We start from the raw sequence: 13,986 nt of genomic DNA on the forward strand, positions 1-13,986 counted from the left end.
GCACCTGCAGGTATGGCTATGTCTCTGTAGAACCTTAGTGCCTGATCTATAGAAAATGTTGCCTGCAGTCAACTGAAGTCTTAAAAGGGCTAGCAGAGATTTCCCTTCCCGTAACCCCTATGTGGGGAGAGCGGCCTGCAATCCTAAAAGGACCTATAATTGATTTTGTAATCATGCTTCTCTGTGGTTTTGGAACAGGAGAAGTGACAGGGGAGTTCATGCCTGTCAAGTGTTCCTATTTCCCCAGGACATTCCTGGATTTTCAGAATAATCCCTGGCTTCTGATTTCATCGGAGAATATCCTGTTTTTCCCAGTGTCCAGTGTTGTTGCTGCTGAGTATGGGAGGAGGATGAGCCAGTGCTTGCAGCTGGTGCTGGCACTTATTTGAGGAACCCTCCTGAAGTAGAACCTTTGTGCATGGGGGAGGCATTTCCCTGCCAAAGTGGAGACAGCAGACACGCACAGTGCTCTTGCCAAGAAGGGTTACCATCTTCCAGGGGTATGGGCAGCTGGAACAGCTGGGAGAGTTGGAGGGAGGTAGTTAGTTCAAGCAGGGCATTGGAGGCTTGGTAAGGGAGGGAGACAGGTGGGTGATCTGGAGCATTTAATAGAGAAGGGGTGGGGAGGGGTGGTGTGCAATGGAATGGAGGAACGCTGAAGGTAGATGGGGCTGGTGTTGAGTGGGATCCTTGGCAGCTGGGAAAGGGGAGGGAGCAGGCTGCACTGCAATGGGGGCTCTGTGAGGGGGTGGGGCGAGCAGTCCTGCAAAAGTGGATGCGGGGGGGGTTGTGACATGGCAGGGCACATGTGTTTGTGTTGGGGGGGCATGAATCCACCTCTTCAAAGGGAACATTTGAGCTTGTATCCCAATTTTTATCACCAGCATGTTGCAGAGTATGGGAGTTATCTTGAAGTCTGAGGAGCATGGAAGAGCCATCTACTCAAATCAGGATGGTGGAGATTATGAGGCAGGTTGGACACTGCTTCTGGACACCTCCCTCTTTTGTGCACTGATCTTCCTGTGGGCCAACTCTTCATTCTATGAGCTGGGTGGTGGCAGAAACAACAGATGCCCAAACTGGCTGAGGAAAAGGAATGTGGCCAGTAGCAACACAGGACAGCCTAGATCCTGGAGGCAGAGAAGTCCAGGGTTGGTAGGCTGAGGAGCCAGCAGAGCTTAGGGCTGTTGCAGTCTGTTCCTCTGTGGCTCACCTCAGCCACCCATTCACCTCTTTCCCTCATGCTGTATTTCACAGCATCAACAATCTGTGACCAAGCAAGCTGCAGGATGATTAAAGCCTTCAGAAAACACACACACACACACACACACACACACACACACACACACCTGGAGTTCACCCAAGCCTGCGGATACAAGTCTTTGTGTCATGTGGACTAGTGTACATAAAACCCCAAATGAATTACTAATAGTATATGCAAGTAATTACTATTAAAATACTAAAGGGATTAATGAGTCAGTTTTGGCTGATGACATAGAAGTAATTTTCCATACCCACTCAGCACACTCCCCCCCCCCAAATTTGGTTTTTAAAACCTTTTATACCTTTGTTCATTGGGGCATATATATACATCCCACTAAAACATTTGAAACAATATATATCCAGATAAAGTGTGGCATGACAAACGACAACACTGGGTGAAAATTTCTTCACCCTTGCTTTGTGATCAAATTTTGTGAATGGAAGAGAGACAAGGGTTGTAAAGCCTAAGGACTCCATGGAAGCCAGCTGGTCATTCTCTGAATCTATTATGATGAGCCCTGTGTGCCTTCCTCCTTTTACAAGGACTGGCAAGACCAAGCGAGTTCTGCAAACCTCCTATGATGTGTGGAAGTGACTGTGAAGTTGGCAGAGATTCAAGGGCCCCTGACTGCTACTTTCCATATATGGGCACAGGCAAAGCATGTTTTCATGTATCCAAAGAGGCAGGAATCCAAGCGCAGTGGGAAAGCCAGCCAGCTATTTATACCCATGAATCGAGTGTAGGTGAACGACGAGAGCTTGGAACTTGCAGTTGGCTAGATCTGAAAGCCCCTTAACTGCAGCGCCTCAGGCTATTATTTCCTTCCGTTCCCAAACAAGATGTAAGCATCTTAGAAAATCAAATTCTCATTTAGCCCAAGAGTCATGCATAATGTTGCAACTACTGAGTTGTGATGTGAGTATTTTTTTAAAAAAAATAATCACAGTGCATTGTGCACCAGCGCTTATTGAAACTGGTGCATAATGCATAAGAAGACACTGTTGAATCTGTTAACATTTGCATTTAATCTATAAGAGCATTAGAACTACCATGATAGATTAGCCCAGAAAGTCCATCTAGTCTGGTATTCTGTTTCCAACAACTAATGCTTTGGGGACACTTAGAAGCACATGAAAGGAAAACCCTTACCTCATTGTTTGCCCCATCAACTAGGACTCAAAAAGCATACTGCTCCTGAACTTCAGTTTCCATTTAGATAGCCATAGGTATGGTGTATTGTCCTCCATTAATTTGAAGATTGTTTGCATATTTTTGTGAACAAATCAGTCTGCTGTAAACTAATGATTTACAAAGATTAAGATATGGTATTAAAATGGGGGAGGGAGAAAGAGACAAAAAGAAAGGTGAATGCAAGGCACAGTTCTGTTTGTTTTATACTCCAAGAACAGTTCAATTTACTTTCTTAGCAAAATCTAATTAGCTTCTCCAGGTCATTGAAATGCTACAGAGGCTGTCCTTTGCTACGAAAGGATAGGCTTGTGATTCAAGGTGATTTTGATTGAAAATAAAACATACAAAGGTAACCAGTGCTTTTCTTTTTGGTACAAGCTCTATGCTCAACTCACAAATCCGATTCTTGGGGAAATTGGCAATGAATTTCATTCTAAAAAGTTTCCTGTGCTAGACAAACAGTCTGGTGCATGTGAAACTCCTTTCGTCTTCTTATCTTACTCAGTGCATCAGTAATTCAATATGGCAATAATTTCTGAACATTCTGCCTTCTGGAAATTCTAGTCTACTTAATGCGGTGCCAAAATCTATCCTCTGATTTCTCAAAAGTTTTCTTTAACTGCTATAAAATAGGTTTCCATTTCTCTGCCTCATTTTCAGTGCACTTTAAAATTTCTGTAGGCACCAACTTTTGAGCTTTTCTCCGCAGTACAAGGTAGTCAAGGTGTGTGGGTGTGCACACACACGTGCACACACACACACACACACACATTTTTCTCACCAAAAAATATTTCTCTAGCATCTGTTAGCCTTCTTGGCTGCCTACACTTCCTAAACTGAAAATGTCCTATGGGGGGGGGGAATTACTTCATGATGTCTCCCCCTGGTTTTTCATTAATGTGTGAGCAGCTAAGAAGGCTTCAGTGTGCAGACCTTGATTTGTATAATGAAAGAATGGACATTCACATTCTCCAGCTAGTGCAAAAGTGTCAAAATCACTGCCCCTCACTAGTGAGAGATTTCCCCTCTCCTTTGATAATTTCCAAATGTGTTTTCTTTTCCCATTAATTGATAGAGAATAAATGGGAGCAGGGAACTGGAATAAACTTTTAGCATAATGCTGTCAGTTGCAGAACCCCTGAGTGTAGTACAAGCTTCTAAGGAGGGGTGGAAAGGTAGGGGTAGAAAGCCTTTGGGGATATAGCATCAGGTCTAGAAGCCGCACAGAAAACTGGGGATAAAGCTACAGCTGGAGAATGGTAGCTGGGGGGCAGATGGCAGTCTTTCTGACCCCTACCTGGAAACTCCTGAATTGTCCACATGCAAAGAGTGTGCTATATTACTGAAACCATTTATTTTACACATTACTCAAGCAACTGATATAAATTCCCTTATTAATTCCCTTATAGCACACATGGTATGAATTTGTTCAAGACATGTCCACCATTTGCAATTGTATGGAAGTCATCATCTCTTAATGATTTTGTCATCATGTCCATCCTCTAATGCCTTCAAAAAGCTGACATTCTGATCTGCCATCCATAAAAAGCAATCTTGCCTAGCATGGCCAATGGTCAGCAGGGCTGGGGGAGAAATTTGATATGGTTCACATTTAAATGTGAACTTACCTAATTCCCACTTTCCAAAATGATATATGAACCAAAAATACAGCCATCTTTTTCAATTCACACATCACTTAATTTTTTAATACAAGACATGTACACAGAAATACATATACTAGTTCAAAGTGTATAGTGCAAAGTGCATAGCACACATATTAGCTAGTTTGCAAAAAATTGCATATAGAGGAAATTTTTGCATCCCAAGGCAGGTGAATTTTCATGCAATGAAATGAGAAATCAAACTTGATAGATTTGCCCTTCTCTAAGGGTCACAAATTATTGGAGATGCAGTTCAACAACATTTGGGAAGCTAGCTCTATATTACTGACTATCTACCATTGACTTCCATGGGGGAATGCCTCTAAAATATACATAATTCCCCCCTTAGCACTACCACCCCATCTCCACCCTCCTCAGTTATGATGATAGCGTCACACCCTTAACAATCCCAGAACAGAAGTGAACTAACTACATCAAGGCAATGAGATATTTTCAATGGATTGCCTGTGCTCAGTGATAGTATTGCCCCTCTTTTGAACAGTCTTTGATGCATTCTAAGTTGCTTTAAAAAGCAACAGCAACCCCCTAAGTCTGCTTGCCTATTGTCTCTGCACATCAAAAGGACTTTTGGAGCCTGTGAGAAATGAGAAATATACTGCCACCTTGACGGAAGTCTGGGGAACTTACAGTCTTTCACGTCTCCTTTGGCAAAGGTTGAAGCTAGCTCTCACCCACACTAAGCTCAGACATTCAGGTTCCAAAATATCCTCCTGGTGCAGATTCGTTGTGCTTCAGCCTAGATTGTCTCTTGGTGTAACAACAAAGCCTTACATAAAATCAGATGGGAATATACTCTTCTCCTCCCCTCCCCCTCCCCCCACCCCTTTAGGGCTATATCTTCTGAAATTCTGTTATGCACAGAATTTTTGCTCTCACTGGTGGGAGCAGGGCAGGAGTGTTGATGGTGGTTCATTAAATTCAGGTCAGGTTACCTGGGATGTTTGGGTTTTTTTGTCTCTTAAACGCCTACCTGTTACTATTTTTTGTCTGCCAGAGAGTTCCCTGCCAGAGGTTGTCTTGAAAAGTCGACACAGTGTGCCCTTACAGTGCCAAGCACAATAAATCATAACCTGCCTTCTGTGCTGGAAGCAGAATCCAGATAGTAGGGCTGGGCTGGCCTTGTGAAGGTTTTGGAAATGCACAAACAAATTAATTCTTCAGAGTTGCATCAAGACCTCTGGGTCAGGAAAGACTGTATTTTTCTGATGCACTTGCCCCTTGAAGCCAAAGTGGAAATGTCTGTCCGTGTGCATGTGCATGCTATGTAGCACAGATAGGAATCTGGATCTAGCTGATGGGCATGATCCTTATCTCCCTGCAAGCCCCATGGGCCAAGTTTGACCCACATGTCAACCAACTGATGTCAGGTGGCCTGTTTTTGCCCGCACAATATGAAATAAAACTGTGTTGGCAAAGGCAATGTAGTCTCAGCAGCCACCAGATGATCCTCAGTGCTTGAAAAGCCAAATGTGCAGCATTTGCACTTGTATTGTATCAGGCACCTGAGTTGCTCACTCAGATAATGTGTGGTTCCCAGGACAACACTGCTTTTGCAACTGGATGTGTTTTATTGGATTAGGCTGCCAGTTTGCTTAGACTTCCCAACTGGAGATTGAAAGTTGTCAACAGATTCAGTAATTTTTACGTTCGATCCCATACTTGTCCACTTAGAAGCAGCTCCCATTAAGATAAAGTAGGGTTACTCCTCTCAGGTTAGGTGATGCAGGATCACTGCCCATGTTATCTTTGAACTGATTAATCAATGGCTAGCCATGCAATCCGCTATGTGTATGCTCAGAACTAAGGTCCACTGAGCTCAGTGGGATTTACTCCCCAAGTGAGTGTATATGGAATGGGCAATCTTTGTTGATTAAATGTAAAGCAGTAGCCAGACTACCCAAACTGAAATAGAGATGCATTTTCAAAACACCAGGAAAGTATAATAGAAAGGGATAGTGATGGCACTGAAAGATAATGTTCTGCACTATTAAAATAACAAGCAGGGGCTACAGCAAAACGTTGCAGCATGGAGTGCTCATGTTCAGGGTTCCAACCAGGCAATAACTTCCTTTTCCAGGAATACCATTTTGTTCTCCCTCACCCCAGTTTCTCCCCCATCAGGATTTTTGATGATGGTGGTTTTGAGCCCCTGAAGGTTTCTTTCTAAAATTTTTAAATATATATATATATATATATATATATATATGCTTTCGTAGATTTTCACGGGTACAGGAATGCAGGTTTTGGTGTCTTCGGGTGTCTTCCCGTGTAAGAGTCGGGGTGTCTGGGCGACGTTTCGACGAGGTCTCACTCGTCATCTTCAGGCTGGTGCTTTCGGCTTCTTGTTATCTGTTCCAGTAACAAGAAGCCGAAAGCACCAGCCTGAAGATGACGAGTGAGACCTCGTCGAAACGTCGCCCAGACACCCCGACTCTTACACGGGAAGACACCCGAAGACACCAAAACCTGCATATATATATATATATATATGTCAGGGAACTGACATCGGAGGAAAGGGAAGTGGTAAGGCTCCCAGAGACTGGGAGAGAGTCAACAGCCAAAGCAGGGACCAGCAGGGGGAGCGCGGGGTCTCTGGAGGAGGATCTCAGTAATGCTGAGAGAGACGCAGCAGCCCAGGCAGGAAGCAGCAGGGGAGAGAAAGGGGTGAGAGACACTTCGAGCGAAAATAGCGGGGAGGTGTCAGAAGCAACTGCAGGGAGACCCATACTTCGCCGGAAGCTGCCACGTCGTGAGTCCAGGAGACGCGTTTCCGTTAAGGAACTTCTTTGCTGGAAGCGCTTCCGCAGACAGCCACTGTCAGACTCTACTAGTGACTAGAGCAGACATGTCTGAGGAGCTCTGTCACACACAGAGGTTTGTGGGGTCGCACAAACTCTGAAGGGGCACAATTTTAAGCACAAGCAGCTAACCATCCCCTGACAGCAGTCTGACAGTCTCTGTACGCTGCCTGTGCAGGAGAAAGCATCATGAGCAACCCAGTCGGAACCGGAGACGCAGGGGTTGGAGCTGGTCCAAGCTTGGAGGAAAGGTATCAAGCTCTGGAGGTCCAACTTGCGCTGCAGACGGCGAGGCTCGAGGAGAGAAGGGCTCAGGATGCTGACAAAAAGGGGAGAACCACTCAGTTCCCCAGAAAGGTACCAGGATTGGTGCAGAAGTTTGGGGGGGACCCCAAGGATTACCATGCCTTTAGGACTGAGATGCAATATGCTCTGAATGTGCAGTTTGATGAGTTCCCTGATGAGGAATCGCGAGTTGCGTTCGTAATTGGGCATCTTGAGAAGGGGGCGCGGGACTGGGTTCGACCCCTGATGGCAACGCACAACGATATCCTAAAGGACACTATGAAATTCTTTCGTGCAATGGATATCATGTTTTCCAGCGATATTGAGGAAGGGTTGGTACGCAGACAGCTAATGGCTTGCAAGCAGGGAAGCAGATCTGTCCGTGAGTACTGGACTGAATTTACCATGCTGATTCACAGATTGGGGTGGGATTTATCGGCGGCACCCATTCAGATGCTATTTGAAGAAGGTCTTTCTTCAGCTGTGAAAGACGAGCTGGCCAGGAGCCCCAGGGCGGGGTCTATGGATCAGCTGACCAAATCTGCACTGACCATTGGAGCGCGCCAGGAGGCAAGAGCCTTGGAGAGGCGGGAAGGGAGAGGGGAACGTTGGAAGGAGTTACGCATTCCAGACATTCCTGAGCCAGCTTTCCCGCCGGCAGAGCCGATGGAAATCGGAACAGCCCGCGCGCGCGCAGTTTCAAAGCCCAGTGAGGGGGCGAAGAAGGAGGGAAAGGGAGCCCGGAAATGCTATCTCTGCCAACAGCCAGGCCACTTTGCCAGAGTCTGCCCCCAGAGGAAGGAATGGCAAGGGATGGTGGGAGCTGTTGAGGGGGAAGAGCAGGGAGAAACGGAGCAGGTAAAAGCCAACGCCTGGTTGCCAGCAGGGCACTGCAGCCAGGCCAAAGAGCAGTGAAAGTGCCCCTTCCCCAAGTGCCAGTGCCAGAAGCTCCTCGACCTGCTCTAGTGATTGAAGTGTCGCTAGAGCTGCAAAATGGACACCCCCTAAAAATAAAGGCGCTGTTGGACTCAGGCAGCTCCTGCAATTTCATGAGCAAGGAGTTTGCTGCTGAGCACCAGATACAGACTATCCCTTTAAGCAACCCCCTGCAGGTGACCACGATTGATGGCAGGGAACTGTTGGGAGGAGGCGTCAGCTTGCAGACCGTCCCAATGATAATGAGGGTGGCAAGGCACACAGAACTGATAGCGTTTAATGTGGCCACCTTGGGAGGCGCTCCCATTATTTTGGGAATGAGCTGGCTAGCCCTACATGATCCGCTGGTGGGCTGGCATCAAAGAGTGGTTTCCTTCGGTTCCGCACACTGCTTAGAACACTGCAGGGCGGAAAAGGGGTCAGCAGGGGCCCAAGCCACCCTAGCAGGGACGGAAGTGATGGAGAAGGGGAAGGTGCCACCACAGTATGCTGATCTCAGCGACGTGTTCAGCGAGAAGGAAGCGGACCAACTACCCCCTCATAGGCCCTTTGATTGCCAGATCAATTTACTCCCTGGAGCACAGCTTCCTGTAGGCAAGTTGTATGCCATGTCAGACAGGGAGATGCAGGAGTTGCGAGCGTTCATTGACAAGAACCTGAAGAGAGGCTTCATCAGAGAGTCCAAGGCAGCGGGGGGTAGCCCAGTGTTTTTTGTGGATAAAAAAAAACACGGACAAGCCGAGGCTGGTATGTGACTTTCGGGCCCTAAATGCAGTGACAGAGCCGGCGGCTTTTCCTATGCCCAGGATTGATGATATTTTGACCAGGGTGCGAAAAGGAAAAATTTTTACAAAGCTGGACCTAAGGGGGGCGTACAACCTGATACGTATAAGGAAAGGGGATGAATGGAAGACCACCATGTTCACCCCTTTGGGGGCATTTGAATACCTCGTTATGCCTTTTGGATTACAAACAGGCTCCGCGTGTTTTCAAGCCTTTATGAACCATGTACTGGGGCCTTTGCTCTACAAGAATTGCGTGGCCTTCTTAGATGACGTGTTGGTGTATTCGGAGAATGAGGAGCAACATGTGAGAGACGTCAGAGAAGTGTTGAGCAGGCTGCAAGCCAACAGACTGTGGGTGAAACTGGAAAAGTGTCAGTTTCATACCAAGGAGGTGGAATTCCTGGGGTACCGCTTGTCAGACAAGGGGTTGGCCATGGACCCCGGCAAGGTTCAAGCGGTGCTGGAATGGAAAACACCCAAGACCAAGAAGGATGTGCAGAGGTTCCTAGGGTTTGGAAACTTTTATCGTAAGTTCATCCGAAACTTCGCCCACCTGACGGCGCCCATCACGGACTGTCTCAGCAGCAAAAAGAAGTTTGTTTGGACGGGGGAGGCGGAGCGAGCGTTTGAGGAACTGAAAAGGGCCTTCGCCTCTGACGAACAACTTCTACATGTGGATTTACAAAAAAAGCTGAGGGTCGAAACAGACGCTTCTGACAGAGCCATAGGGGCGGTGCTTTTTCTGCAGCCGGGGAAGGAGGGGTCAGAGTGGCGACCGTGTGCCTTCTTTTCGCGAAAGCTGAACAAATCTGAGAGAAACTACACGGTGCACGACCGGGAACTTCTTGCTATTTATGAGGCCTTCCGGAGATGGAGGCACCTACTAATTGGTGCACAACAGAAGGTGCAAGTGTGCGCGGACCATAAGAATCTAGAGTATTGGAGAACTGCGCGAGTGCTCAACCAAAGGCAGTTGAGATGGGCCCAGGAGTTCTCCAAATTTAACTTTGAGATTTGTTACGTACCAGGCCCGGAGAACGTTAGGGCGGACGCTCTCTCACGCAAACCTGAATATTTGGAGGGAGAGGGTGCACCCGAAGAGACCCATGTTATTCCCGAGGACCGCTGGGTGTGTGGGGCGGCTTTGGTGGGGCAAAGGGAACTGGTAGAGGGTACGGTGCAGGATGAATACGCCCAGGACAAACTCAGGGGTCTCAGGAGGGAGGGAGACAGACCCGGGGGTTTTGAGGAGAGAAACGGGGCGTTGTATTACAAGGGAGCGTTATACATACCGGAAGGGGAATTGAGGGAAAAGGTACTCAAGCAACTGCACGATAGCCCCACAGCAGGGCATTTTGGGCAACACAAAACCATGTGGCTGGTTACCAGGGAATTCTGGTGGCCCAAGGTCAGGGAAGATGTGCGTGAATATGTGAGAGGGTGTGACCGATGTCAACGAGCCAAGGGGGAGAGGCGGGCACCGGCAGGTTTATTAGAACCACTACCCACGCCGGAAAGACCATGGGAGGCAGTGGCAATAGATTTCATGACTGATCTGCCCAGGTCCAAAGGGAAGACAGCCATTATGGTTGTGGTAGACCTGTTAACCAAGATGGCCCACTTTATAGCCTGCTCACATGCGGTCACAGCAGAAGAAACCGCTAGATTGTTTGTGGAAAATGTGTTTAGGTTGCATGGTGCCCCCTTGAGGGTGGTTTCGGACCGAGGGAAACAATTTACTTCCAGGTTCTGGAGGAAGCTCATGAGCTTATTGCATGTAGAGGTGAATTTTTCCACTGCCCGTCATCCAGAAACCAATGGGCAGGCGGAAAGAGCTAATGGTGTCCTCCAGCAATATTTGAGGTGTTATGTGAATGACAGAGAGAATGATTGGGTGGAGAAGCTGGCGTTGGCAGAATTTGCCTATAACAATGCAGAGAACGTGTCCACGGGGATGAGCCCTTTTTTGGCCAATCACGGGTGTCATCCCCGAGCCTTCCCAGGAGGGGAGGGGGAGAACTGGAGGTTGTAAGAAGTTAAGACCCAAAAGACTGGGCCCATTTGAAGTCACGCAACAGGTCAACCCAGTGGCTTTCAGACTCCGGTTACCGAACCACATGAAGTTGCACCCAGTGTTCCACAGATCATTGCTGTCACCGTATATAGGGGACAGAGAGGGGAGGGTCAATAGGGGACCAGCTATGGAGGAAAAAGAACACAGCTACCATGTAGCGGAGATTCTCGATTCTAGGTGGAGGGGAGAGCAAGTAGAGTATTTGGTAATGTGGGAAGGGGAGCCGGAGTCGGAAAACACCTGGGTCAGGGCAGAGGATGTAGATGACGAGGTTTTGATTGAAACTTTTCATCAGAGATTCCCTAGAAAACCCCAGCCAGTGGCGAGGTTCCGGAGGGAATACTTCGCCACCACCGACGACGAAGAAGAGTTGGAGGGGTTCGCTGATTCCGAGGTGGAGGAGGATTCAGCGAGTCGGAACGAAGACCGATGGAGGGAATTGTTCGAGACGTCTGAAGATGAAGAGGATTCTTTTAGGGGTTTCAGCTCCTCACCGCCCAGAGGAGAAAGTAGGGGCGGGGGAGAGGGGGGCCCTGGAGGGGAGGTGGATGTCAGGGAACTGACATCGGAGGAAAGGGAAGTGGTAAGGCTCCCAGAGACTGGGAGAGAGTCAACAGCCAAAGCAGGGACCAGCAGGGGGAGCGCGGGGTCTCTGGAGGAGGATCTCAGTAATGCTGAGAGAGACGCAGCAGCCCAGGCAGGAAGCAGCAGGGGAGAGAAAGGGGTGAGAGACACTTCGAGCGAAAATAGCGGGGAGCTGTCAGAAGCAACTGCAGGGAGACCCATACTTCGCCGGAAGCTGCCACGTCGTGAGTCCAGGAGACGCGTTTCCGTTAAGGAACTTCTTTGCTGGAAGCGCTTCCGCAGACAGCCACTGTCAGACTCTACTAGTGACTAGAGCAGACATGTCTGAGGAGCTCTGTCACACACAGAGGTTTGTGGGGTCGCACAAACTCTGAAGGGGCACAATTTTAAGCACAAGCAGCTAACCATCCCCTGACAATATATATATATATATATGCAAACCTTGGGGCATTCCTGAGGCCTGCTGGTATCTCCTACATGTGCATATTCAGTCCCCCTTTGGGCCATGCATGCATGGCTTCCCTTCAAAAATTCTGGGAGTTGTAGTTTGTTTAAAGGTATTCCCCCACTCAGAGTGGTTTAACAATTAATCCCTCTTCACAAGAAACTCTGGGAATTGTTGCTCTGTGTGGGGAGTGGCTCCCTAACAACTCTCAACCTTATTAACAAACTACACACACACCCCGCAATTCTTAGGGGGGAGCCATGACTGCTTAAAGTTGCATCGTTGCTTCTTTAAATGTATGGTGTGAATGTGGCGAGAGTCTCAGAACAATTGGTTCCTCATAATACATTTCCAAAATGGAAGCAGATAAAGGGGGGGGGGATCCTTTGTCAGGCTACAGAACTCACCCCCAGGACTCTGGAATAGAGCCCACCTAGTAGATTGATAGCTGGGACTAGCCACTTCCCAGTTTGCCCCTCCGCCCCCTAAGTCTCATCCAGGAGAAGCACACAGATCCTGCAAAGTGACTGCTGAGCGCCAGATGTTGTGACAAAAGCAAAGATTCAGAGGCATCAACAGGCAAGGTGGGCATCTTGCCAGCTCCCTGCTCTCTTTGCCCTTCATGTCAGCTTCACACACCCCTCCCGTTCTCCCAAAGGATGCTAGTGACAACAGGGTCCACCTCTCTCTCTCTTCCATACACACACTGCAACATTCAGACTGTGTGCCTTTGCTTCTGTCTGGCATGGTGCTTGTTCTGCTCTGTACAATTACGCTGCAGGCTGTTTACTGCTAAATGCAGTAACTGTTGATTTTCTTAATAATCGTCGTGGGTGAGGAATAAAAATATCTCACCGTGCAACAATAGCAACGCCAACTACAAAAGGGAGATGGGCACGCAGGCTCCTGGAGATGGTGATAGCACGTTCCACACCTTTGCAATATGGGAGGAAGTCCTTGCTGAGCACTCACAGAGAGAACTGCAGGGATGCACAAGCCTCAGTGACACACTAATGGTGACATGCACAAGGCATTAGAAGGACCAGAATAGCAATATGCTCTTTCTGTCGCTATACAGAGGGAGGTTGTTTACACAACCAGGTGCCAAGTTACACCATTACTGTCTATAGTGCTCTGGTTAGTAGTAGAAGTTATTTCTGAAACACTTGAGAGTTATTGCCAGTGATCTCAGTTATTAATATAAGCAGCTTCCTATGTTTATTTTATTTGCTCACTTGTTTAAAATTACTTATATACAACTATTCATAAAAAGGTCACACACACACTTGTGTGCACAAACATAAACACACCAGGAATCAGCCATTATGGAAATATGTATTCTTAATTGCTTGGATAAATTTGATGGAATATACAAGTTTTCAGCAGGTATTTAAAATTCAAAACACTTGCTGAAAGATAATTCTGTGGTGACCAATGTAACACTCGTAAGCTTCCTTACATAATATTTTGTGTTTTAGCAAGTATTATTTAACTGCAACTAACATCAAACTATTTCTCATTAACCAACTTTATCTTCTCTACAAAAACAATCAAGAAGAATGTCACAGGTAGTTTAAATGCTTCCTTTCTATTCTGTTTTAAAAGATGTGACCAATGTAACAGTTTTGCAGCCTCAAGAATTTACCTCTAACTTGGGTAAGTGTTTTCTCTAAAAATATGAATTGTACAGTTGGAAGGCACCCCAAGGGTCATGTAGTCCAACTCCCTGTGATGCAGGAATATCAGCTAAATCATGCATGGTAGGTGGTCATCCAACCTCTGCATAAAAACCTTCAAGTAAAGAAAGTCCACCACTGTGGAACTCCTGTTGCTCTGTCCCAGCTCCTGCCAACCTAGCAGTTCAAAAGCACACCAGTGCAAGTAGATAAATAGGTGCTGCTGTGGCAGGAAGGTAAATGGTGTTTCTGTGTGCTCTGGCAC

This window comes from Podarcis vaucheri (assembly GCF_965113315.1).
Source record: "Podarcis vaucheri genome assembly, chromosome: Z".
Taxonomy (NCBI): Eukaryota; Metazoa; Chordata; class Lepidosauria; order Squamata; family Lacertidae; genus Podarcis; species Podarcis vaucheri.